Raw genomic sequence first — 27,988 nt, 5'->3', positions numbered from 1 at the left:
AGGGAACAAAATGTTTCATGTCTGCTTGCCCAGCCTCCCTGCAATCCTGTTTGCAAAACCTTCCACACCCTGTTTTAAGTCCCAAAAAGCATAAGTTGAGCTTCACATTCCTCTAGGCTGGTCCTTTTTCCCAATCCACATCAACAAAGGGGCTGTAACTGTAACCTCAGACCTTCCTAAGGGAGGTCCATGTCTCTTGTTAATTAGACTACCTTTTATGCTAAAGGGTCATAATCTCTTCTTAATTGAATTAGACTTCTTGCTCAAGAATGTAAGTGCACAACTTCCAGCCAAGTGGAGATGGGTGAGCAAGAGGAGCAGGCAATTGCATCAGGGGACCAAGATAATCTTTCTGACTGTGCAGAGCTGGTGCACTTGCTTGCTTCCACTTGTCTGGTGGGAGCCTTTTCTCATGAGAAAGAAATAAAATAAAGGCTGTCTCTAATTTAACCTCTTTGTCTTCAGAGATTTTCTTTTGGATAGGTGACTGTTGTCCCACTCAGTATAGTCCCTGCACCAAATGCTAATGTTGGTTACACTTGGGGCAAGGCCTGGTGGGTCCCAAGATTGAGGGTTGTCTTAAGATTTTTGGCTTCCTTTTTACCAGAGGCCCACTGATCCACAGTTGAAGCAAAGACTTATAAGACTTGGAGCCATGATTTGGGTGACCTTGAGAGGACAAGACACTGTTAACAGCAACCACAATAAACTGATCCTATTCTTTGGTCTTTTACTTACCTCTTTTTGCCTTTCTCTTCCTTCTTGGCTTTGTTTCAATCATTTAGAGTAAAGGCAGCTTCTAATAAGTCATTATGAGAGTTTAAGGTCCTACAAAGAGGCTTTGCAGCTATCTCCAAATGTCAGGGGTAGACTGGTTGATGAAATGGGTGCCAAGCAAAATTTGACCTCCTTGGGAATCCGAGCTTATATTAATACATTTTAGGACTTCTGTTAGCCTTCCCTGGAAAAAGACTGGGTCTTCTCTCTCTCCAGAGTGATTTCTCTTAGCTCATTACAATTAACCAGCTTGGTTGATTATTTCCTCATGCTTTTTAAACAAGTACTTTTCCTTTAATGGGAATTGAGACATGGGTATAATACGAATGTTAAATTCTTTTTAGATCTTTTTGTTGGTAGAAAACTATAAATATTTTGGCATAAGGAAGTTTTGACTACCTTCCCTATCAGAAGCCTGGAGGATGATATGGTAACTGAGAGTCCCATTAGATATGCCTTCCCATCTTTTTGTGGTTTTTAGTGACTGTTGGCATTTACCATTTTCTCTGGAAAAGACAGAAGAGACTACTTGTCCTCTAAGTTTATTCTTGAGGGCTAAGAAAGTAGAGCATAGTTTAAAGGAAAAGTTCCATATTTGGTTACAATGGGTTTTCAATAAAAATTGAACAAAGGTTCTGGATGGGGAGCTATTTAAGAGGATTATTTAAAATATTTGCCTCCTTCTACAGAGAAGAAACATGAGGAAGCACTTTTGACAGTTTTCTTAACATAATATAATTTTCAAGGGACCTTTGTGGGTTTGTCCTGATATAAGGCTACTAAAGCCATATATATTCATTTCCAAGAGCCTGCCCATGCAAAAAAATATATATAAGGAATTTCTTGCCATTTTCCTTCCTTCCTATGAAAGACATTTAATTGGAAGAAAAGGTTATTTTTGTTCTGTTTTGCAGCCAATATTGGCTATCCTCCAGGTGATATTGTGGCCAGCCAGTATGCTATAGAAAATACTGGGGTCACCATATATTTTTAGGAAGAGTTACATAAAGAAAGAATTTTCTATTGAACTACTGGTGTCTGGCATCCCAGGTCAGTGACCTGCTACTCTGAACACTGATCCCTTGGGCCTACTGTATCAGGCTGCCTATCCCATGCCATTCCTGGAATCCTCAAAGGATCAGGAGACAGACAGCTAAGCTACTGAGCCAACTCATTCTTCTTTCTGGGTGTCCACTTACTGCTTAGACTGTGGCTAAGAAACTAGAAAGGATACAAAAACAAATACAAATTCATGAATACTAAGAAAGTGTGCCACTTTAAATCTACTGCATACCCCAGAAAAGCCATGTTTTTAATCCTCACTCAATATTGACTGGTAGCACTTTTCTGATCGTTCCCATGGAGATGTGGAGCACCCAATTGTGGGTGGTAATTTGATTAGATGGTTTCCATGGGGATGTGTCAAAGTGGGCTGCTTATTAGAGCCCCTTAAGAGGAAGTCATTTTGGAAAAAGCTCAGAGCCACAAGAGCCACCAGAACTGACAGAGCCAACAGAATGGATACAGCACTGGGGAAGCCATTAAAGAGAAAGCTAGCAGATCTTTTACATGCCTTTCCAGCTGAAAGAGAAACCCTAAGTGTCACTGGCCTTCTTAAAACAAGGTATCTTTCCCTGTATGCCTTACATTGGACATTTCATAGCCCTGCTTTAATTTGGACATTTTCATAGCCTTAGAACTGTGAAATCGCAATTTAGTAAATTCCTTATTTTAAAAGCCATTTCACTTCCAGTATATTACATTCCAGCAGCTTAGCAATAGAACGGGAGAGATTTCCCTAGTGCCAGACCTGGGTGTTGCCATGATTGAGTGAAAGGGAAAGAACATGTGTCAAGGAAATCATATTCCTTTTAAGAATATGGCTTTGTGTCCTTTTCAGGCAAAAGGACCTTATATCTTGGAAAGTGATGTTAGAAAGTGAAAGTGAACACATATTATCAGTCTATTCTACCTAGTCAATGGTTTTCTCCTTCACTGGGTGACACCTTCAAGAGAACTAATAACAGAACAGTCTGGGGCTTAAGACAGAGTAGCAGACAAAGAGAAAGACGCAAGGAGAAGATATCTGGGGCTTTTGCTTACCGTGAAAATGACACTTCTGCCTTTCAGGATACACTCCATGGGTCTAAACCAGAGGTGATTCCCTAGAATTTCAAAGACAACATCTACTTTAGTACAAGAATTTTCAGCCCAGTAATCCATGTTACAACAATGGAACATCTTATCTGGCATAAGAAGCCAGAAGAAGCAAAAGAATAATTTCTGGAGGCAAGGGAGGGGATGTCTGTGGAGATGGTGAAATGAGGGACAGACATAGCAGGGGGGGGGGTCTCTCAGAAACAGCAAAGAGATAAAGAAAGAAGGAATAGATAGAGAGAGAGGTGAAAGAGACACAGGGGCATTTGATTTGACTTCTCTTGGACTCCTGCTTGACATGGGGGGAAGCTTCCCATCAAATCCCAAAAGTCACCTGACCTTCCTTGGTTCTACATGATGTGGAGATGGGGTCTCTGCAATGTCCAAAGAGGGAGCAAGTCAGGATCATGTTCTGGGGCAGCTGCAATAGAGCCTGTAGAAACCTTGTTGACAAAGGGCTGTGCAGAATGGTCCAGAAACAAATGAACAAATATGCAAAGTCTCTTTCAGAAAATACTTATAAAAAAGGAAAGCTTGAATTGTGAGCCCTTATAGAAGCCACATTTATATAAAGTTGTGGATATATTTCTGGATTCTGAGATGCTGAGCTATATGTGTATCAGCTGATATTTCCATGGAACTTTGAGTAGCTCTGTGATACCTGCCTCCCAGAACTGGAGTACTGCAGATCTGAAGGTTACCATAGCTATATATAATAACAGATGAAATAACCAAGAAAAAGATCAGACTCATAGTTTGAAATTAAGCCAATCTGGATGGGCCTAAGGTAAATTAGAATGCAGGGTAAAAGATGATAATGAACATATTCCAGACTGTTGGCTCCTGTAAGAGATCAAAGGCAGAGAGGTTTACTATATGTACAACATGAATTTTCTATAACTCAGTCTGAACTAGCTGCTCTGGAGAGCTCATTTAGATATCCAAACTCCAGGAGTCAAGAACAGGAATGAGGTCTCATAATTCTCTACAGATTGGTGTAAAGCCAGGATATATCTCAAACTTGTGGGATAATAATTTGAAAGAATTTTTAGTTCAGATTCCCCCCAGGCATGTGCTGAGTTACTGATCAAATTGCTCTTACAGCTTGTGCTCCTTTTGCTGGTGACTGCATCCTCCATTGTAGGCAAGTATCCCAATACATAGAAAATCTTTTCTCCACTGGAACCCCTGCTTCCCACTGGGAATTCAAAGTACTGTCTTGGTTCTGAACCAGCTGTGGATAAATGTTTTCATCATCCACAAATCAAAGTGCTTTTCAAAGCCTGTTCTGAAAAAGGTGCCAACTGCTCATATGACATCACTAAGGAGAGAAGGAAAGCTTTGACTAGATTATGGTATCTGTGAGATCCTATTTCAAGTGACTAATACCACTCCTTTTCTGATTATAATAATTCAAGAAAAATGTCTCATCTACTTGCTTCAAAGAGGAAAGCACAAGTTGCTTGTAAACATTGAAGTGGAAGGTGATTGGTGTGGTTTTATACCTGTTGGACAGCCCCACATTCACGTCACCACAACAGGCCTGAAAGTGAAAATTCACAAATCATGTGCTTGGTTTTGGAATACTGGTCAATACTTCTAATGCATTCTGATGGATCTGGGGTAGTGACTGTGGAAATTGACCAGTTGTTTCTCTGGACCATGGCCATCAAAGACTAACCTTTCAACCAGCAGCCATAGGTGTGCCTCTACCTTATCTCATTGCCAATGACTTACTGCTCAGTAAGAACATTTCACCAGGGGTTTTATTTTTTTTAACCAGAATCTACATTTCACCAGGAAGCCATTAGTTCAGATAACCCAGGCACATTATAAATGACAGATCTGTATTTTACAGTAAGAGGCAAAATCATTATTTATTAGGAAAGAAAATAAACTCTATAGAATAAACTAATGTGAATCATTCCATGTAAAATTGAGTACTGGTTATTCTTTATTGTGCTATCAATCATTCATTCCTAGAAAATTGTTTTTTATTTTGAAGTGGATACAACTCCTTGAAGCTTATCAGATCACTAGCTCCTCCTAACTGTCCTTAAATGCTTCTAACAAGGGCTACTTCTGACTGTCCTTTAATGTTATACTTCTCCATATAATTTATATCACCTTTTACTGGAAAAAATTTTCTTCCAAATTGGGGTATTAATATCATACTATTTCACTCTGGCCTAGAATTCTATCTGGTATTGTCTTTTTAAAAATAAAGCAAGTCATTGACCTCCAGACTTTGAAAACAGATAATTATGTAAGTTATAGGTAAAGAGAGAAATGACAGGGCTCACACTAACCTGTTTAAACCAAAATGATTTCATCTCCTATTGAAGATTCCCTAAAATTATGGTGTTCAAATAAACTGATCATACAAATTAAATTAATTTAGTGAACTACCCAGAATTTAAATTTCATACGAAATAACTCTCCCTTTGGTCTCATACAGAAGTTGAGGTTTTGAAATATAGATTATATCATCCTTTACTCTGTGTATTGATTTATGTTAGTCCTATCCAGAACAGCTTCTCTCATACCTTGTTGGTTATAATTTTTTTCAGCTTTTTAAACAACTGCTAGTATGTGGTTTCCAAATATTTTTGCATATTCAGTACTCTGCCTTTTCAGTTTCTTGACAGAGTGCTTTGAAACACAGAGGATTTTAATTTTGAGGAGGTTGATTTAGCTATTTCTTTTGTTGCTTGTGCGCTTTCTGTATGAAATCCATTTCCTAACCACAAGATCTTCACGATGTCTTCTATAGTTTCTCCCAGGAAATTTATGTTCCTGATTTTTATATTTAGGGTTTTGATCCATCTTGAGTTAATTTTTATCTAAGGTGTAAAGGAGGTCCTCTTGGATTTGGTGAGGAGACCATGCTGTCCCACCTTGAGTGGAAATGGCAGTCTTGATAAATATCAGTAAGTAATAGATCGAAGGATCAATTTCTCAACTCTGAATTTAATTCCATTGGTCAGTATATCTGTCTTGCTGCTAGTACAATGCTATATTGACAGCTGTAACTTTGTAATATGCTTTACAGTAAGGAAGAGTGAATACTTCAACCTCATCCATCTTTTCCAAGACATTGATGGTTATTTATCAGTTCTTACCCTTCCAAATGAATTTGATAGATGGCTTGTCTATTCTGCAAAGTATGCTATTGTTATTATCCCATTTTTGACTGCATAAGTTTATTTCGAGGCAAACCCAGACATTATACTTTGTTTTTAAACAGTTTTTTTTCCATACACGATACCATCCATCCTTAAGGTACAGTCAGTGAGAACATTCCTACTTCTTACAGTGGGTAGGGGAAAAGCAACTTTTCCATATGCTTGTTGGTCTTAGTATATCATTTTGCTGTTGAGTTGTGGGAGTACTTTAAATTTTTGGGAAATAGATTCTTATCAAAGGTATAATTTGCAAATGTGTCTTCCCATTTTGTGGCAGTATTTTCTTGATGGTGTCTTTGGATTACAGAAATTTTTAACTTAAGTATAGCGTGGTCCACTTATGTATTTTTTCCTTTGTTGTTTGAGGTTTGTCATATCCTCCAATCTCTTGCCAAATCCAGGATCATACAGATTTATAACTATGTTTTCTTCTAAGAGGTTTACTTTTAACTTTTCCATTAAGGGATTTCTTACATTTAGGTCTTTGATCCATGTGCATTAATTTGTATGTTGTGTGAAGTGGGGGTACAACTTCACACAGTTGTCCTTGAAGTGTTGTTGAAGAGACTCTTTTATTTTCCATTTTATGTACTTGTCAGTTTTTGAAAGTCTTTGAATAGAGATGTACAAGTCATTTTCTGAGTTCTGGATATTTTTTCAGATCCTTATAGAAGTATGAACTATTTGGATTTATATGCCTTTGTAGTAACTTTTGAATTTCAAAAGTGTGAGTTCTCCAACTTTGTTCTTTATAAACAGGATTGTTTTGACTATTCAGGGTTCCTATTAATTCCATATTAAGTACCAGTTTCTCTATTACAACTAAAAATACATTTGGAAATTTGATAGGGATTGCAGTGAGTTGTAGATCACCTATTCTGTGTTAATGAAGATGATTATTTAAATGCTGTTAGTGTGGCTTATTACACTGATTGATTCTTTTTAACTTTTTATTGTATAATATAACATATACATAAAGCAAAGAAAGAAAGAAGTAATATTTTTCAAAACATTCTTCAGATAGTTTACAGGACAGATCTCAGAGTTTATCAATGGCTGTCATACAATCCTCTCAGAGTTTTCCTTCTAGCTGCTCCAGAATTGTGAAAAATAAAATTTATAAAAAAGCAAGAAATTTCAAAGCACAGCACCACAATTAGTTGTAGAACATAAATTTCAGAGTTTGGCACTGGTTACAATTCCACATTTTAGGTTTTTAGGTTTTTACTTCTAGCTTCTCTAAGATACTAGAGAGTAAAACATATCAATTCAATGATTCAATATTCATTCTTATTTGTTAAATCTTATCTTCTCTGTGTAACTCCACCATCACCATTGATCTTTCTATTCCTCTCTTTAGGACTATGGCCATTCTAACTTTTTCATGTTGGATGTGTCTTCCTACTAATATGGGGTAGGAAGATGGAGCTATCTGATGTTCTGGAGAGACTGGGTCCTGGATCCTCTAGGTTTCAAGGTTTAACTGGTCCAGGGACCCATCTGGAAGTTGTGGGTTTCTGGAAAGTCAATCTAGTGCATGGAACCCTTGTGAAATCTAATATGTTGCCCTAGGTGTTCTTCAGAATTGGCTGGAATGGTCTCAGTTAGGGTTTGACTTGTGTAAGAGCAACCTCCAGAGTAGCCTTTTGACTCTATTTGAATTCTCCCTGCCATTAATGCTATATTAGATATACTTCTTCTCCCCCTGTTTTAGTCAGGATGGAATCCTCAATCCCACAGTACTGGAGACACACTTATCCCTGGAATTTTTTCCCATGCCTCCAGGGAGACTTTCACCCTGGATGTCATGCCCTCGTAGGGGTAGGGCAATCATTTCACTTTCAGTGTTGGGCTTAGAGAGAGTGAAGTCACATCTGAGCAACAAAAGATGTCCCCCAGAGGTAACTCTTAGGCATGCTTATAGGTAGTCTAAGCTTCTCCACTATCTACGTCAGCTTCCAAAGAGTAAGGCTCAAGATCAAGGCCTTGGCCTGATTGGGTATCTCTAAAATTTGACATGTATCAGGGCATTCCCTGATGATAAAGTTTGATAGTTCAATATTTTTTCTCCTATGCCTCAAGGGACTTTGCCAAAACTTTTTGATTATCTGCTTAATATACCATAGGATGTATCCAGGCATTACATTAAGCTATACTGATTAAAGGGCCTCTTTCTTATTCTGTGCTACCTGTGTTTCATTTGTTCTAATGAGCTATATTTATATACATATAAAACAACCCCTTCAACAAATAGTAAATCTGAACCTCCTAACTCTTGTCCCTCCCCCCATTATTTACTTGTGCTTTACTGTGGTAGTGCGGTTTTCCTTTTTTTTTTTTTTTTTTTTTTTTTTGCTTGAGCAGGCACCAGGAATTAAACCCATGTCTCCATCCTGGCAGGCAAGTATTCTGCCTGCCTCTGTGGTCTGAGCCCATAGCATGCAAAGCAGTTCTTCCTCTGTACCTTGGACTTAATCACTCTTTGTACATGAATCATACCTTTAAACTTGTTCTCCCAAGAACTAATTTATATTTCTAGTGTTAATCAGTGGAACATATTTTTCTCTACAACCCCTTTCAATCTTGTTTGTCTTCTGTATGGTAATAATGGCTTATAGATCCACTAGAGAACTGTCTTTACTTTCTGTCTATTCCCTTAGTTTGGAGTTCAACCTCATTAGCTAACCATTTACCCATATCTAACTTCTATGTATCTTTAAGTCCCTGTATTCTGTGTTATAAGCCTCTGATGTACCTTTACCATGGTCATAAAAGTGGAATCATGTAGTATCCTTTTGTCTCTGTCTTATTTCACTCAGTATTATGTCCTCAAGGTTCATCCATCTTGTCATGTGCTTCAAGATATCATTTTGTCTTACTTCTGTGTATATTCAATCATATGTATATACCACATTTTATTGATCTACTCCTCTGTTGGTGGGCATTTTGTTTGTTTCCATCTTTTGGCAATTGTAAATAATCCTGCTGTGAACATTGGTGTGCAAATGTCTGTGTCATTGCTTTCAGCTCCTCTAGGTATATGCCAAGTAGTGCTATTGCTGTGTCATAGGGCAAATTGATATTTAGTTTCCTAACAAACCACCAAACTGTCTTCCACACTGGCTCCACCATTGTACACTCCCACCAGCAGTGCTTAAGTGTCCCAGTTTCTCCACATCATCTCCAACATTTGTAGTTTCCTGTTTATTCAATAACAGCCATTATTATAGGTATGAGGTAGTATCTCATTGTAGTCTTGATCTGCATTTCCTTTATATCCAGTGAAAATGAACACCTTTTCATTTGTTTTTGAGCTGTCTGTATTTGCTCTTCAGAAAAATGCCTGTTCATATCTTTAGCCCATTTTATAATTGTGTTGTTTGTTCTTTTGTTGGTAACTTATATGATTTCTTTGTGTATACAATGTATCAAATCTTTGTCTGATATGTGATTGTGAGATATTTTCTCCCATATAGTTGGCTTCCTCTTCACCTTTTTAATGGACTCTTTTGAGGTGCAGAAACATTTGATTTTGTTGCTTATCTATTTTTTCTTTTGTTGCTTGTGCTTTGTGTGTAAAGTTTAGGAAGCTGCCTTCTGTTACTAGGTCTTGAAGATGTTTCCCTTCTAGAAGCTTTATGGTGATAGTTCTTATATTTAGTTGTTTGATCCACTTTGTATCAATTTTTTGTAGTGTAAAATATGTGTCCTCTTTCATTCTTTTGTGTATTGATATCCAATTCTCCCATGCCCAATTATTGAAAAAAACTGTTGTCGTACCTCAGAGGATATGGGGGCCAATCAGTTGACCATAGATTTGGTGGTCTATTTCTGCACTCTCAATTTGATTCCATTGGTCAATACTTCTATCCTTGTCCAGTAACAGGTGTTTTGACCACTGTGGTTTTATAATAGGTTTTAAAGTCAGAGAGTGTTAATCCTCCCACTTTGTTCTTCTTTTTTAGAATGCTTTTAGCTATTTGGGGTTTCTTTCCCTTCTATATGAATTTGGTAGTAAGTTTCTCCAAATCTAAAGTATGTTGTCAGAATTTTGATTGTTACTGTGTTGAATCCATGGACTACTTTGGGGAGAATTGATATCTTAACTTTTTAGCCTTCCTATCCATCGAGCATAGAATGTCTTTCCACCTATTTAGATCTTTGATTTGTTTTTAGCAATATCATATTGTTTTCTGTGTACAAGTCCTTTAGATCCCTCGTTAAATTCATTCCTAAGTACTTAATTCTTTAACTTGTTATTTTGAATGGAATTTTTCCTTGAACTGACTCTTCAGGTCATTGCTTATATATAGAAATTTACTGATTTTTGCACTTAATATCCACCACCTTCCTGAATTTATTAGCTCAAGTATCTTTGCTGTAGATTTCGCAGGACCTTCCAAGTATCATTTTGTGCCATCTGCTAATAATGAAAGTTTTACTTCTTCCTTTCCAACTTGGATGCCTTTTATTTCTTAGTCCTACGTGACTTCTCTAGCTAGAACATCTAGCATAATATTGAATACTAGTGATGATAATGGGCATCCTTGTCATGTACCTGATCTTAGGGGTAAATCTTTCAGTCTCTCTCCATTGATTTTTTCATATATTCCCTTTATCATATTGTGATAGTAGCCTTTGATTCCTGTCTTTTAGAGTGTTTTTATCAGAAAAGGATGTTGAATCTTGTTGAACTTTTTTCAGCATCAGTTAAGATAATCATGTGATTTTTCCCATTCGATTTGTTACTGTGCTGTATTACAGTCATTGATTTTCATGGGTTGAAACATCCTTGCATTCCTGGTATAAACCCCACTTGGTCATGGTGTATAATTCTTTTAATGTGCTTTTGCATTTGATTTGCTAGTATTTTGTTGAGAATTTTTTTGCATCACTATTCATTAAGGAGATTGGCTTGTAGTTTTCCTTTCTTAAAGCATCTTTACCCTGTTTGGGTATGAAAGATTACCTTCATTAAATTAGATAGGTAGAGTTCCTTTTTTAGATCAATGTTTTTGAAAAGTTTGAGCAGGATTGGCATTAGTTCTTTATGGAATGTTTGTTAAAATTGCCCTGTGAAGCCATCTAACCCTGGGCTTTCTTTATAGGAAGATTTTTGATGACTGATTGTATCTCTGTAGTAGTGATTGGTTTCTTGAGAGCTTTTATTTCTTCCTGAGTCAGTATAACTGTTTGTTTTCAGGAATTTGTCCATTTCTCCTAGACTGTCTAGGTTGTTAGCATAATTTTGTTCATGTTTGTCATATATTATTTCTTTTATTTCTTAAGGGTAGTGTTAACACACCCTTCTCATTTCTGATTTTGTTTATTTGCATCCTCTCTCCTTTTTTTCTTTGTCAGTCTTGCTAGTGGCCCCATCAATTTTATTGATTTTCTCAAAGGTCCAACTTTTATTTCTATTTCTTCTTTTCTTTCTTTTGTTCTCCTATTCATTTAACTCTGCTTTAATCTGTATTATTTCTCTTCTTGTTTTTGCTTTGGAGTTAGTTGCTCATCTTTTTCAAGTTCCTCCAGGTGAGCAGTTAAGTCCTCAATTTTTGCTCTTTCTTGTTTTTTTAATTTGGAATTTAGGGCAATAAATTTCCCTCTCAGCATAGCCTTTGTCACATCCCATAAGTTCTGGTAAATTGTATTCTCATTTTCATTCATCTCCAGATAGCTACTGATTTCTCTAGCAGTTTCTTCTTTGACCAACTGTTGTTTGAAAGTATGTTATTTAATCTCCATATGTTTGTGAATGTTCTCATTCTTTGGTGGTTATTGAGATCCAGCTTCATTCCATTGTGATCAGAGAAAATGCTTTGAATAATTTCAGTGTTTTTAAATTATAAAGAGCTGTTTTGTGCCCCAGAATATGATCTATCCTGGAGAAGAACGTATATCCTTGTATTTTGGAGTGCATTGACCTATATAAGTGCATGACATATATGTATATATATGTATGTGTGTGTATGTCTATTAGGTCTAATTCATTTGTCAAGTTATTTAACTTCTCTGTTTCCTAGTTGATCTTCTGTCTGATTGTTCTATCTATAGAGGAGAATGGTGCAGTGAGGTCATCCGTTATTACTGTTGAAACACCTGTCACTCCCTTCAGTTTTGCCAATGTCTGTCTAGTGTGCTTTGGAGCTCCTTGATTGGGAACATATGTATTTATGATTATTATATCTTCTTGGTGACCTGTCCCTTTAATTAGTATATAGTGCCCTTCTTTGTCTCTTATGATGTGTTTATGTTAGCCACTGTTATGTTCCTAAGGAGTGTTAAAGTAAAAATGAAAGAATGAAAGGGATCAGGGGTCTGAAGCTTTAGCGGTAAAGACAACAGACAACTTTATTCTTAACTAGTTCCTGCTTATATACTGCAGGGTTTAAGTGACTAAAAGCATGCATACATTTCATGGTAAAACAGAGCACCTACTTTTCAGTACATTACTCCCTACATATAAGAGATAGCTAACAAGACCTTGGGGTTTAAGAAAAGCAAACATCCTCTCTCTCCCAGGGCTGTCCTCCAAGTAAGCAGATAACAGTCTCCACAGTTTACTGCTGATGCCACTTTGAAGTCAATCACTCCCAATAAATTCTGCAGGTTTTCTATTAACCCTTGTTCCTACATGTTTATATATGTAAAGTCTATTTTGTCTGATATTAGTATAGTGACTCCTGCTTTCTTTTCATTACAACTTGCAGGAAAAATCTTTCCCCATTCTTTCACTTTCAATCTATTTGTATCTTTGTGTCTAAGATGAATCTCTGTTAAGCAGTGTATGACTGAATTATATTTCTTAATCTATTCTGCCAATCTGTATCTTTTAATTAGTAACTTTAGTTCATTAACATTCAAAGTTATTACTGAAAAGGTTTTTCTTGAATCCACCATCTTATCTTTTTTATTTTATTTGCCAGGGCTATATATTATTTTCCTCTTTCTCTTTTTTATTCTTTAAGTTACCCTTAGTGGTTCTCTTCCATTCTGTGCCTCCTCCTGTCTCCCGCTCCTGTCTTTTTTTTTCACCTGGCAGAATTCCTTTGGTATTTCTTGTAGGGCTGGTTTCTTGTTGACAGATTCTTTCAGGATTTGTTTGTCTTAAAATTTCATCTTTCTCTCAGTTTTGAAGGACAATTCACCTCTATACTGCCAGCTGAGTACTCTGAACTCATTCTTATGTGTTTTCTCTTCTATGTTGTTGACTGCTTTCCTCTTGCTGCTTTCCGGATATTCTCCTTCTCTTCAAAATTTAACAGACTTATTAGTGGATTTATACTGTTTATGGTTTTTTGGGCTTCTTTGTCTTGTATATTTTGTTCTTTATAAGGGTTGGGAAGTTTCCTCCCATTATATCCTATATTACTCTTCCTAGTCCTTTCCTCTTCTGTTCTCCTTCTGGAACACCAGTGATTCTTGTGTTTGTGCACTTTGTTTTGTTTATTAATTCCCTGTGATCCAGTTCAAAATTTTCCATCTTATTTGCCATTTGCTGTTTTGAGTATTAATCATCCTGTCCTCTAGTTCCCTTATTCTTTCTACTACCTCTTCAGATCTCCTGTTGAGTGCCTCTAGTGTTTTTTATTTAGTCAGTGGAATCTTTAATCTTTGTGATACCTGTTATTCTTCTTTTATTCTTTCAGATTCCTGTTCATGCTCTTCTACTCTTTTGACATCTTCTATGCCATTAACCATACCATTTATTTTATTTAGTGGTTATATGAACATCTTTGATTAGTTCTCCCAAAGTCTGTGTCTCCTCTAGTGTTTTAATTTGGTATTATGGTAGGCTGTATCTGCTAGGCTGTATCTGTCCACATTGTGATATGCTTACTGATCTTCTTTTGTTTTCATCACATTTTTAATGCATTTTTCTTGTAAATGTCTTGATTAATTTACTTTGGGACTTAATTTTTTTCAGTAGTCTAAAATTTTGTGTTCCTGATGTGGTTGTGTAGTAAGATACAAGGTATGGGGTGGGGCATAACAGTGTGGTGATCTGTTTCAGGGCATATAGAGGTTCAAGTTTGGGATGTTACAGTGGTGCTTGTGAATGTGGGCACCCAGCACCTAGGGAGGATGTAGCTGTGTGGGGTCACTGGTCTGGGGGGCATAATCCTGGTATGCACTGTTCTAGAGCATGGGGCCTTTGTACACATGCACACTGCTATGGCATCAGGTCGGTGTTACATCTTCCTGGACTGGAGATGGATGTGACCTCAACTGCACAAGTCAGTGCTTTCCCACAGCTGGGGGTATGTGACTGTGGGTTGTACATGTTCATGGTCATAGGACTACCATCAAATGAGGTTCCCAGAGCTCAGTGACATGATTGAGGGCCCGTGTGCATGCATGGGCCTAGGAGTGCTGTAAACTGGTGTGCAGAGCTCAGGGGGAAGCAGGGTATGGATCTGCAACACTATGGGCAGGGGGACAGGGGTAAGCCTGGGGATGGAGGTAATGCTCGGGAGGGGTGCAGGAGAGCTGGTTTGGGCTGTACTTGGAATTAGGGTGTGGGAGCAGGTACATACATGAATGATTGGTGGCGGGGGCACTTGAAGCTTGGGGAGGGGGTGGGGTCAGGGTTTAGATGCATGGGGTGTAGGATGAGTCTCAGGTTGTGGGATTGCTCAGGGGAGGGTAGTGTGTTTGAGGAACACAGCTTGTCTTACTTCCTACTCCCCATCTCCCTGTTTGTGTACTTCTGTGAGCTCTGAGCTTCTGCATTCATTAATTGAATTTTGTATGTTGAACTATCCTTTCATTTGGGATAATTCCACTTCTTTCTGGTGTATATTCCTTTCAGTATGTTACTGGATTTAGTTTGCTATTATTTTGAGATTTTTCTTTTTCATAAGGTATATGGGTCTGTAATTATTTTTGTTGTGATGTCTTTTTCTGGCGTTTGAGACTTTGTAGTGTTGGTTTAATAAAAGGCAGACAGGATGTACCTGTTCCTCATTTTTTTCTCTGTTTTTGGAAATGTTTGAGAGAAATTGGCATTGAATATTCTTTAAATTTTGGTGGAATTCACCAGTGAAGTCAATGGTCCTGGATTTACCTTTGTTGGACGTTTTTGTTTACTGATTCAGTGTCTACTTTGGGGTTTGTTTACTCTTTGAGTTTATTTTGATAGTTTGTGTGTTTCTTGCTTTGTCCATTTTATGTGTTACCTAAATTGTTAATAAACAGCTGTTCATAGTGTTTGGTTATAATCTTTGTTATTTCTATAAAATTTTGTCAATAGTATTAATCTTTTCAAATAATCAATTCTGGATTTCTTGATTCTGTGTCTTTCTTTTGTCTTTCATTTATCATCTGGATAGACTGATTTTCAATATATGATTTCCCACCTTGTATTTTGGAACAACTTTTTTTTTCTTAAAGCACATTTTGTTTGATTTTAGTTTAGTACTTCAGCTTATTTCAGTTTATATTTGCATGGAATATCATAGTCCATCCTCTTTCCACCTGTGTCTACCCCTCTGGTTGTAAAATGAATCCCTTTTCAATTTAGTTTTTGTGTTTTTAAGCTCAAAGTTTGATTTTTTTTTTTTACAGTTTCTGTCTCTTTAGTGAGACTTTCTTTCTGCCATGATGTCTTTTCCCTTTACTTCTTTATTCATGGTTTCCTTTGTATCTCTGAATATATTTAAAAAGAGTATGTGGGAATTTTTCAAAGCCCTTACTTACCAAAATGACTTGCCTTCTCCTTCCAGGCTTTTGGGGTGTTCATTTTTGCCCAACTGATATTCTTTGCATTTCAGTTTATGGAATATACTTTATTAGCAGTGGGAGATTCCCCTGTTAGGTGAAATAAATGCAGGGCATTTGTGTTAGTCCTTTACAGTGCTCCTAAACACATCAAAAGAAACACCATTCTTTGATCATAAGATCCACTCCATTTCCTTCAGAATCAGAAATCTACATAGAGAAAACAGACTGACATAATCAAGACTGCTGCTCAAGTAGGGGTTTAGAAGGATGATCAAGGTTAATTAATACACCACAAGTTATTTTATGTTTCTCTCATCTCCTTCCTGATTATGCATTTCCTTGATTGCCATTAAAAATTTTATCAGAGTTTGATTAAATTGATTCTGACAGTTTTTGTTATTTTTTAAAATTTTTCTGTGGAGGAAAGGATCCTTGAATTTCTTTACCCCACCATTTTCACTCTTATTCCTCCTTAGACAATAGTTTATAGATACCCTCCCAAAATGCACTAATAAATTACATTTCAAAATACAGCAAAGAAAAACTAGCGGTACATGGTATGGTTAAAAATTCAGTAGATTGGTAGCAGGGAGAATCTGAAATATCCAAAGGAAAGTATCTAGGATAATACTAAGATTTTGACAAGACATAGATGCATAATATCTTTGTATTACAGCAGGAATTTTAAAAGAAGAATACGGTTATGCTATTGAGATGATTAAATGACTTAAGGAATAGCATTAAGGAATCTATAGAGTTTAATTAGAGGTCTCCAGTTTTTGGATCATAGCAAATAGTTGATTAGTTGGATAACGTAACTGTAAAGAACATTTGTGGAGAACCTATTAGTTAAAAAGAATGGATGCATATTAATCTGATAATGGAATATTTAATCTTTTACTTTGAAGCCCTCTGTCTCCTAAGAAAGTATGATTGTATTCAGAAAGTATACATGGACTTCCTTAGGAACCCTCAATACCAGGTCTTTATTTGCAAGCTAAAGAAACTAGGTTGACCCAAGAACACAGTAGTCATCACCCAGTCCTACTTGCTATCCATTGTGGAAAATCTCTGACCTGATAGGAGTATGCAACTAGTGGTTGGAACTTGAATGTGATGCTGGTGCTGGAACAGCCTTTCCTCTGCCACATCAATGCAGATATCTCAGGCATGAAGGGGCCCTGGTTCTATGTGGGCATGATTTTCTCAGCATTTTGTTGACATATTGAGAGGATCACTAGAGTTACTCCATTAATTATCTCCACTGGTGAGTGAGGTCACAAGGGATTGTCACAGCTCCCATGTATGCAATGATATGACCAGACTTTGTATCTTCTTTTCTCCGCACAATTAGGGGTGAGCCAAAGACCTTGTATGGGGTGGCTTCACTGGCAGCAGAACATTTGGAGGAGGTGATGAAGAGGCTGACACCTGAGCTGTTTGATAGCCAGCCTGACCTCTTGCACCAACTTGTCACCCTCATGAATCCCAACACCTTCATGTCCCATGGTGTACCAGTGAGTACATGAAATCATATGCATTTTGATATAGAGACTAGGTTTAGTGCATCTTCTCTTTCCTTTTCCATATTGCCATCAAGTAGAAATCATATGCAATCCTTTGAACGTCCTTAAGAGGAAGAGCATAAAAATCAAAATATGGATTGATATTTTAGGGTACAGTTTTTTTCTCATAACATTACCGGGAACTTCCAGGATTGATTTGTATCAGTCAGTTTGCTAAAGAGAGTAAGTTAGCATTTGTAGAAGCCATAATAGGACACTCTTTCTCTGCTAACTCTACTCATGTCCTCTGGGTTAACTTCTGTAATTTTTAAATAATTTTTGTCTATCTCCCTCATTATTTCCATCTGAACTAAGTGGACTTGGCATCTCCAAGGCTTTGGGCGATTTTGGACATTGTGTGCATTGTAACTTGGACTTTTTTCTTTTTTTCCTAATGTTATTGTCTCATTGGTGAAAAATAAATTTGACTGAAAGAGAGCTAAATATTGATGGCACTGAAATTGTACAGCTATCTAGATACACCATTTGTCTTCCCTTATTCATGTAATGTTCATTGCATTCAGTAATATTTTACATTATACTTCCATTATATTCATTAATTTTGTTTTTTTCTACTCATGCAGCACTATTTAGGAAAAGTTACTTTTTTCCTCATTGTTAACTATCTTTTTTCTAATGTCAATTCATTTAACAAATAATTGAACACATAGTTATGAGTTAGATATACAAAGAGGTCCTTTAACTTAACAGTTCAATTTAAAGAAGATGTGGCAAAAATTTGAATAAAGAAAGGGAAGATATCTCTTAGATATTGTTTTAATTTTTTCTTGGTTCCAATGTCAAAACCATGCAAAAAAGTTAAGTAGCCTTTATCTTTTTTGTCTCTTTTAATGAATATGAAAAAGACATTTTCATTAAATGCCCCTTTTTTCACACAAGGCAGAGTACTATATGTTCTTTTATACTTTGTTTTAACTTAAAACTGTTGTCTGACATGGTAGCCACAAGCCATTTATGGCTATTGAGCCTACAAGACATGGCTATTCTATATTGTGATATGTTGTAATTATAAAATTCATTAGATTTCAAGACTTCTTATGAAGAAACTTAGAAATTTAAAGAAACTTCATCTATTTCAGCCATGTGCAATATGTTGCATTTGCATCCTGATTCAGCCAAACCAAGTGGATTGGGTATTAGAATTATGTTAAAGAATTGTTTATTTTGTTAGATATGATAATAGAATTTGGGTGAAAAAATGTTCTCTAGTTCATTTATTATTACTGGCTTTATTCATATTTTTATGTTAAATTGTTTCTTAAAATGTACATTTTGCATTCCTATCTTAGTATCATTACAGCATTGTTTCTATCTTTAATAATGTTTTCAAGTTTTACACTGGCATGGCAGGTGAGAATACTGCCACTGACCACTGTCACACCACCCCTCATCACTTTTGCATTTTTCAAAATCATATGTTTTTATTATTTAAAATTTTTTAATTCAGATTATTTTTTCCCTCTTTATTAACAAAGCAAAAACTTCTACAATAAATAGGTACTGAAGTTACTTTGTGGATTTCCCTGGCTTATCCATAATGTATCTAATATATATTACATATGTTGTTTTACATGTTGTGGTTTTTCTTTAGTGATTCTCATAAATATTTTAACTTAATTTTAAATGGAGATGAAATTCACATAGTTAATTAAATTTTATGGCTTGATTATCTTCAGTATTTAAGTCCTCATCTTTTAATGTATTGACAGTTTTATGCAGCTATCACCATTATTCTAGTTCCAGAATATTTGAACGTTCTAAAAGAAAATCCTGTATTCATTTCATAGTTTACTCCTTATTCCATCTCCTCTCCACAACTCCTGGCATCCACTAATGTGCTTTGTAACTCTTTGGATTTGTTTTTCTTGTTCTTTTAAATGGAATCACACAATATGAGGGCTTTGATTTTGACTTCTACTCCTAACACTTACTTAGCTTAATATTTTCATGTGGTAGCATTTTATCAGATACTTTATATCTTTTTATGGCTGAACAATCATATGTGTACAGATTTTATTTGTCCAATCAATTTTTTAAATGTTTTACTTTGAAATAACTTCACACCTACAGGAAAGTTATAAATAGAAAACAAATACAATACATATATCTCCAACATACCCCCTACCTGAATTCTAAGATTGACCAACTATCAGCATGTTGTCACATTTTAAAATCTTTCTCTTTCAGAACATTTAAGAGTAGTTCATCTTTTGACCATTGCATATAGGATATATAGGATTGTTGTGGACATTTGTGTGACAGATTTTTGTTTGGACACCTATATTCTCTTCTTCTGCACTATACTTCAGAGTGGAATTGCTGGATCAAATTGTAATTCTCTTGTAACTATGTTGTAGAATTGCCAACCTGTTTTCTTGTTTTTTTGTTCTCTCTAGCAAGGTAGGTGGCATCCATTTTCTGCACAGTCCCACCCAACACGTTATTGTTATTATTATTATTTGTTACCACCATCATATTGGGGATGAAATGGTATCCCCATTCTGTTTATGATGTTCAGTTTCCTAACTAATGATTTTGAGCATCTGTTTTATGTGTCTGAACCAGTAAAGTCTGCATTCTTTCATTCTCTATTATCTTGATGAACAGCTAGTAACTCAACAGATTTTTTTTAACTGTCTGAAGGGGAGAAAATAAAAGAAAGAGACAGAAAATTCCCCCCAGAAAGCAGAGTCCTTGCAGATGGGCTTTGTTTTGGGTATTCCTCCAGTGCTTTAGTTTGGCTGTTTGCAATTCTGACTTACCCTTCAGGTTCTTCCTGACTGAAGCCTGAAGTTCTTGCAGAGGTGAGGACACAGAGACCTTTTTTGAGCAGTATGTCCAATGGTGGTCATAAACATGTCCTTCTAGATGCTCAGGAAAAACCAGGAATTTTTCAGAGCCCTCATTTGCCCCAGTGACTTCTTCCTCCAAATTCTTCCTCTTGAGGCTTTTAGGTCTTCCTGTTGTACGCCTTATCTATTTTCTCTTCTTAGCTGCTGTGGTTTATATGGCTGTATTTTCTTACAATACTTGTTGTCAAATTCTGCCTGGGAAGCTACCTCAGACCTGAAGGAGCTCCAAGCTATACAAAAGAAAAGCAGATCTTTTAGTCTATCCTTCAGGGAACCCACCAGACATGTCAAAACACAAAACCACAATTCTTTAAGAATAAGTTTCATGTGTCCCTTGTCACACCAGGAAACCACATTAGATTGTATGATCCTGCCTTCATAGCCACTGCCTAGCTAGAGAGCAAGTAATTGTAGGTGGGTAAAAGCCATAGTTCTCTCAGCAAAAATTCAGCAGTGTTTTAGCCCTAGGAGTTGTAAACTTTGATTAGATTACAATATTTCAAAAATATTTTGACATTTTTTGCTAGCTTTATAGTTTTAATAGAAGGGGAGAGTTTTGAAGTTCCTTGCTCTTTCATTTTCTCATGTTATTCCCTAATTTTTTGAATTTATATTTTTATTTATTGAAGAAATAAAGTCCCTTCCATGCGTTTCTTTTTGAAGTACACTTTTATTTTTTGGTGCTGCTTTCTGAATGTTATTTTTAAACTTCCCATTCTTCTTTCAGCACACAATGAAGATAGACCTCTCTGTCTCCACTGATTCCCTAAGAACAGAACATTATTAGAGATATTATAATGTTCATAGCCCATCATTACTTCTGATCCACAATCTTTCTGTCTTTTCCTCTTCAGGTTGTCCATACACATCAGTGTGCAAGAGAATTTGTTATTACTTTCCCCCATGCTTACCATAGTGGCTTCAATCAAGGTTACAACTTTGCTGATGCTGTCAACTTTTGCATTGTTGACTGGGTGAGTCTGGAGTGCAATGGGCTGGCAGGTAGAAAGGCAAAAAGATCATGGGTAAAGGCCATTGTAGAGAAGCTAAAGCATTGTGGTCTCCAGATACACAACCTTGAACCTACCCGCAGCTGCCCATTGGACACCAGTATATTGAACACTATTGCTGACTCCAGTGATACTGTGTCTCCTCCCATGAGGAGCTCATCTGCAAGATGGTTGCCTTCTCAGAGAAGCTAGACCTTAATCTTGCAGTGGCTGTGCACCAGGAGATGTTCATTATGGTGCAGAAGGAGCGATGTCTACGAAAGGCCCTGCTGCAGAATGTGGGTGTTTGAGAGCAGAGCTTAAGGATTCGGTCTTGTAGACTGTGGTAGGAATAATCAGATTAACATTAAGTACTCTGGCCCTTAACTCTTAAATCATGCATTTTGAAATGTAGGTAGATACTGTATGTTTATATTTCTTTCTTCTAATTTTTCTTCAACAGTCCTTACAAGGTTGAACCCACAGCAGGGCTCAGTGTTGGCTGAGGTGGTGTGTCCACAACCCTCCTCCTAGTCTTTACAGTGTATATGGGTTGAACACTCCCAGGATATCACAGAGACTGAGTGAGAGGCTTTTGAGCTGCTTCCAGATGATGAATGCCAGCGCAGCAAGTGCAAGACTGCATCTTCCTATCAGCCCTGGCCTGCTATGATTGTCCAGATGTCCCATATCAATGACCTCTGTAAGTGCTCCAGTAGCCAGCAGTACCTATGGTGAGCAAAAACCCCTGGGGAAAGGGGACAAGGAGAAGGATTCAGAGCTTGGAAAATTTCCTCTTTCCTCCTGTCTTCCTCCAGCTATTGATATATTTTGGATTAACTCCCTGCCATGCTGCATAAGCTAAAGGTTCAGATTGGGTGCTTTGACACATGGGCTAACAAAGTGCAAGTGGCCCTGGAAGTGAAGGATGGAAGGAAATGCAGTGAGTGAGGGGGATGATGGAAGGTCCTCAGAGACAAACCTTATTTCTTTTTCTTTGACATTCATCAGCCTCCATGCACTGCTCTTCCATAATACTGCCTGTTTCTTGCAGTTTTTATTCCCTTCACCAGCTTTGAGGAGCTTAGGGCACTGGTGTCTGAGTCCCATGAGAGAAGGTTTCCTAACAGTGAGGTGCTGCAATGACTTAAGAACTGCATGAAAAAAGTAGAGGCTTGTGCTTCCCAAGTTCTGTTTGCTGTTCAGCAGCCAGGAGGCCAGGTATGTTAGAACATAGGGCAAAAATGGTGGCAATATATACAACTGGATGAGCAAAATTAGATACATCATAAGTAAAGAATTCGCTTCACAAAAAATAACATTTTTAAATGGCCAGATTGGAGATAAACTTGGATAAAGAAGCTTAGACTCAATACCTGATCAGTTATAGTGAAAATCGTTCAGTAAGACATGAATGAAAACTGTATACATGGATTAGAAACATTCAAATTGGAGAATTTCAGACTAATGTGATACAATTCAAATTCTCACCATAAATGCCAATGGGAATAAAGATGGTATAGAAAAATTGCAAGGCTGACCTACCTGTCACTAAAGATTATAAAAGTATTTATCCATCAATTCTGAGGAAAGTAATTCTTGACTATGTTAGCAGGTAAATAAAATTACAAAATTAAAAATAAACTCATTTATTGATTCATTACCAAATATATATGATAATAGAAACATGTAATTTTCAAATTGAAAAATCAAGTGGGTACACATGTATAAGTACTTTGTAAATTTTAGATAAAGGTAGAAATAACAGCTATTAGTCACAGTAAAACCTTTTATTTGTTGAAAAACATTTCAAAGAGCCCTTTTTTAAAAAACTAGGTATGTGATAGTAGTAATTAAGTTAACATTTAATAGGGAAATGTCACTTAATTTAGTGTCAGAATGGCCATCAAAATGTGAAGCAGAAGTATTATTCTAAATCACTTTCTCTGAGAATTTGAAGAATTTGAGGGCTAGACTAAGGAAGTAGTGAAGGATTTTAAACTGGACAAATACCTAGTAAAATTAGTAATAGCAAGGTCTTAATTTATAGATCCATCAGGATTGGATAGGATCTGATTTAAAATTAAGAAAACAAGAAGGCTAGTAATGTAGTCCCATCAGGAAATAACTAACTTGAGTTGTAATTGAGTATGAAGATAGATTGATTGCTCTTTTACCCTTTTATACCACCTGGGATTTCAATACCTTGAATTTAGCTTTGTTTTGTCTTTGTTCTTACCTTTGCAAACATTTTAAAACATGTAATTTCAGATAATCTTTAAATACTTTGACTTTTCTTCCCCAACATGTCTTCTCATTGCTGATGAAAATGAAAACTTGAAATTCTGGAGTACCATTTTCCTGAACATCTTCTTTTTGTATCCTTTCAAAAATGAAATACCTTTACTACCATAACTCCATGATGCTTATATCAAATGGGCCTTGGTTTTTTTTAAATGATCTGTCTGTAGTTCTCATATCCATTTCTAATGTCTTGACATCTTCAAATCTTTATTTTTTATCTTGTTGTACACTTATACATAAGAGAACTAATCATTTGGAACTGTTCCAGTTTTAACCTATAAAACCTATCTCAGTTACCACTTCACATTTTTGTTCTCTTAGAAATAAACCTTTGTTGTGTTTTCATAATTCTTCATATAGTTGTATTCACTGCAGATACTGTTATAGTTTTTCAGAAATCTGGATTTTCCCACTTAATCTTCAGACTTTTACAGCTGTAAAATGCCATTGTGATTTTTTTCCTTCTAACTTACTGTATCCAAGTCTCTGAAATTAGAAAAGGTCATTTTAAGGTATTGATAGAGTTTTTTCATAGATCTTGAAGGAAAAATATGGATGTTAGTATTCTCCCAATGCCTGTAATGTGGTCTTAGCAGATTCACTGAGCAAGTCTTTCCCTGGCTTCCACAGGTTGGGAACCCCACAGCTGAGAGTGGCTGAACTCATCCTTCTTGAGCAAATGGGAATCCTGCCCTGTGCCATGCATCAGATTGGGGATGTCAACGTGAGGATGGACAAGAGAGGGATCCATGGTAAGCAATATTAGGAAAGTCTGAGATATCAGGGAAACTCGAGAGCCATATTATGATTTACAGGATTTTTTCTCAAAGCTATGGAGATGTTGTCTATCTTTGTGAGGCTTAAAATATAATGGTATATCCTTCCAAACAAAAATAATTTAAAAAGTATTAAATATTGACTCATATAAATCTGACTTTTAGAATTGCAGAATTTGAAGAAGAGAGGATGTTTGAAATTTCAGGAGTGATCCTGGAGGGCTAAGATAGTGTTCAAGAGCCCTGAGATAGTAAATGTTAGGAAATTAAAGGAGAAACAGAGGCTCTAACAGAAACAAAGTACCTTATTGATATTAACAAGATGATTGGGGATAAGAATAAATTAGTAACATATTCTTGTGAGAGAAGGTAGTGAGTGGGTTAAAGTCAAGGCATCAAGATGGGTAAGGAATTTGTTCTTTATCCTATATCCTTGTAGGGTATCTTAAAACAGGTGAAGGCTTACCAGTCTGAAGACTGGAAAGCTTTGGCTTCACTGCCCTCTAGTCCAGAGCTATTGCAGTCCTTGTTGGAAAGAGGGCCGCATCTGGGTGTGGAAGTACCTGAAACCCATTAATTCCAGCAACAGGTGGAGCAGACATGCTGGTTAGATGAAGTGAGGCAAGCATTGGCAGATCAGCTCAAAGGGACTCTCTGATCATCATGCAGGAACTGCAGCTAATAGGAGCCAAGGTAGCCTCCAGCCCTTCTGTGAACAAGGCCTGAACTGAGCTTCAGGAGTTGCTGAGCATTGGGAGGAATAGGCTTATTTCTTCTTGAGGGCCAGGTATGGCCGAACCTTCCTCCATCTGTACCATGTTTTCAGTCCTTAAGAGTTTGAGAGTGATCATAAGTATGGCCTCCATGGGTGACCTTGGGCACCAGATTCCCAGTTGTCTATCTGCTAAACTCAAAAATATTTGCATGATATGTCACACTGTACTCTTTTAAGGGCAATAATTTAGGAAATCTTCCTGGGCTGAATTTATTCTCAAATGCTAGATACTTAGTCTGACTTATAAGGGGTATGTACCCCATTCCATTGTTTATAAAGTTCCTCAGACATGGAACACTATTGACTCCTGTGGTCTTTCAAACATTTTATTTATATTTTTGACTAGAAAATAGGACAAATATATATATATATATATATATATATATATATATATATACCCATAATGGGTATATATGTGTGTTTATATCTATACCCATTGAGGGTGGATTCCTCTTTTCCCAAACATGTTTAGGCAGAAACACCCACAAGCAATGTTGGAAGCCATAATTCATGAGGCAGAAAATATCCCTGTTCACCTCCCTAATGTCCAGGCTCTCAAAGAAGTTCTGACTAAGGCACAGACTTGGATTGCTGATGTGAATGAGATCAAAGTGAGGACATTTTTTTTCCCACTCCTACTGTGTGCTTCTTTCTAGAAGGGAGATACATGTACCTTAGACTCTTGTAAATTGAGTTGGTCTCTAAGGCTGGGGAAGGACATTGGAGGGTGGTGAGGAAGTTGAGGACAACAGAATACATACGTGTATGGACCTGGAACTGGACAGGGACTATAGATATGAAGGGACAGAGAGATCAAACCAGAACAGAGTAACTGATCTGGTAGTCCTGTTATATAGATGTATTTGGTTCTGAACCAGTGAAAATGGATGTTCTTGGAGAATAGTTGCTCTCTTATTTCTCTTGACAGAATAATCTATGTTTTTTCTCTTTTACTGTCTGTGTAGCCAGTATTCAGCACAAGTCTGCACATTGAAGGAATTCCCTGAATTTAAGCTTTCTCTTGCTCTTGGCCCCAGAATGGTGACCACAACCCCTGTTTGGATGACCTGGAGGGCCTGGATCTATCTGTTAGGCTGGATATGCTGAGGCAGTTGGAGCTGCAGGTAGTGACAGCCCACGCATGGAGGGAGAGGGCCTCCAAAACCTTTCTTAAGAATTCTTGCTACAAATTGCTGGAGGTGAGGCATGGAACACTGACTTGGAAGAAGCTTATTTGAGAATAAGGGTCCTTTGAGGGACAGTGGAGAAAGGAGAGTGTGGGTCCTGGAAGGAGGCTCAGTCATTATCTCTCTGTCTTCCTGCTTCAGGTGTTCTGCCCAAGTGCATCTGGTTCAGACAGAAGTAAGCACAACCGTTTGATAGAGAAGAAGCTGGAGTTACATAGATCTGAAACAGAGCTACTTGGGCTGTCAGCTGAGGACCTCAGGGACCCAGACTCTGTGGTAAGGAGCTGAGCTACTGATGGAGAGATGTTGGGTTTGGGGTGTCTCCCTATTATGAGGACAATCTGATGATGAAACTATCTGAGTTGGATAGCCATGAATAAGAACAAGAAGCAGACCACTTGCCTCCTGAACCTCAGTTTTCCTGGATTGTAAGTGGCTCATTAAGATAGAAGAGGTGAAGTGCTAACCTATTCTATCCTGTTCATGGCAGATCTTGGCCTTCCATGAGGGGGAAAAGAAAGAGACAGAAGGTATCTTGCAGTTGTGTCACATGAACTCAGCCAAGCCCAGTCCACTGGCATCATCAGCTACAGCCTCCTTTGTACCCCCATCTGTGTGTGTAGGCAAGTGCTAACTGAGATGGGAGCTCTTTGGTGTGACCCATGTCAGGATTGGTTCCATGGACAGTGTATGTCAGTGTCACATCTCCTCATCTCTGTGAGTGCCACCTCATTCCCACTGTTAGCCTGGTGGGAGTGGGTATGCCGCCCACACCTGGAGACCATCCTGGCACTACTTGTGACCCTGCAAAGACTGTCAGTGCATCTGCCTGAGGGTGAGGCCCTCCAGTACCTCACAGAGAGGGCCATAAGCTGGTTAGGCCATGCAAGACAGACTCTGGGCTCTGAGGATGTGACCATTCTGTTGAGACAGCTGGCCAAGATTCACCAGCATCTACAAGTTGAACTAAGACTTGAGGAGTCCCCTACTTACACTTCAGCCCCTGCGTCTCACCGTCTCAGAGAAGGTAATGGTAAGGATATGCATCAGGTAAGCTGCCAGCCCTCTTACTGGTGCTCAAATTCCTATTTTCATTCCTGTTACCCTGTTTAGACATCAACCCTTTCACTAGTCTCCAATTTTCAGGCCCCTTGATGTAACTACTTGCCCATTCTATATCCTTTCAGATCCTTAGATGATGCTCCTTGGTATGGTACCCAAGTCTCTCCTTCTGCGTGAGGTGGAGGTACCAAGTTTGAGATTTTGGAAGAAAAGTAGAGCTTACTTCTTCAATTCAGTTTCACCTACCCTTGCTTACTCCTCATGACAGGATCAGGGGTTACTAGAGAATGGACACCGTGTGATTGTTCCTAAGAAGATAGTCGCAGGAGAGGTCTCATGTAAGAGATAGATCTAGGTGCTGGTAGGCTTTTGCCTGGATCAAGAGACTCACCGATGTGGTCTTTATCCTTTCCTCCCTGCCTTGAGGGGTACAACAGGAACATCTTCTAACCCAGCCTATTCCCACAAATCCTTAGACCTGGAGCTACTGCCTGCACTTTTGCCACAGTTTACTGACCCCATGTCCCTGAAGCAACCCTGGCCCCCATGGAGGAGCTCATGATAGAGGGGGACCTACTTGAGGTGACTCTAGATGAGAATCACAGCATCTGA

General features: G+C 37.5%; 1 pseudogene; it reads left to right on the top strand.

Annotated features, from left to right (window-relative positions):
* Positions 1-300: 300 nt before the first annotated feature.
* Positions 301-27,988, top strand: LOC143672517 (lysine-specific demethylase 5C-like; annotated as a pseudogene).

The sequence above is a fragment of the Tamandua tetradactyla genome, chromosome Y (assembly GCF_023851605.1).
Source record: "Tamandua tetradactyla isolate mTamTet1 chromosome Y, mTamTet1.pri, whole genome shotgun sequence".
Lineage (NCBI taxonomy): Eukaryota > Metazoa > Chordata > Mammalia > Pilosa > Myrmecophagidae > Tamandua > Tamandua tetradactyla.
This window is presented reverse-complemented; position numbering and strand designations above follow the sequence as displayed.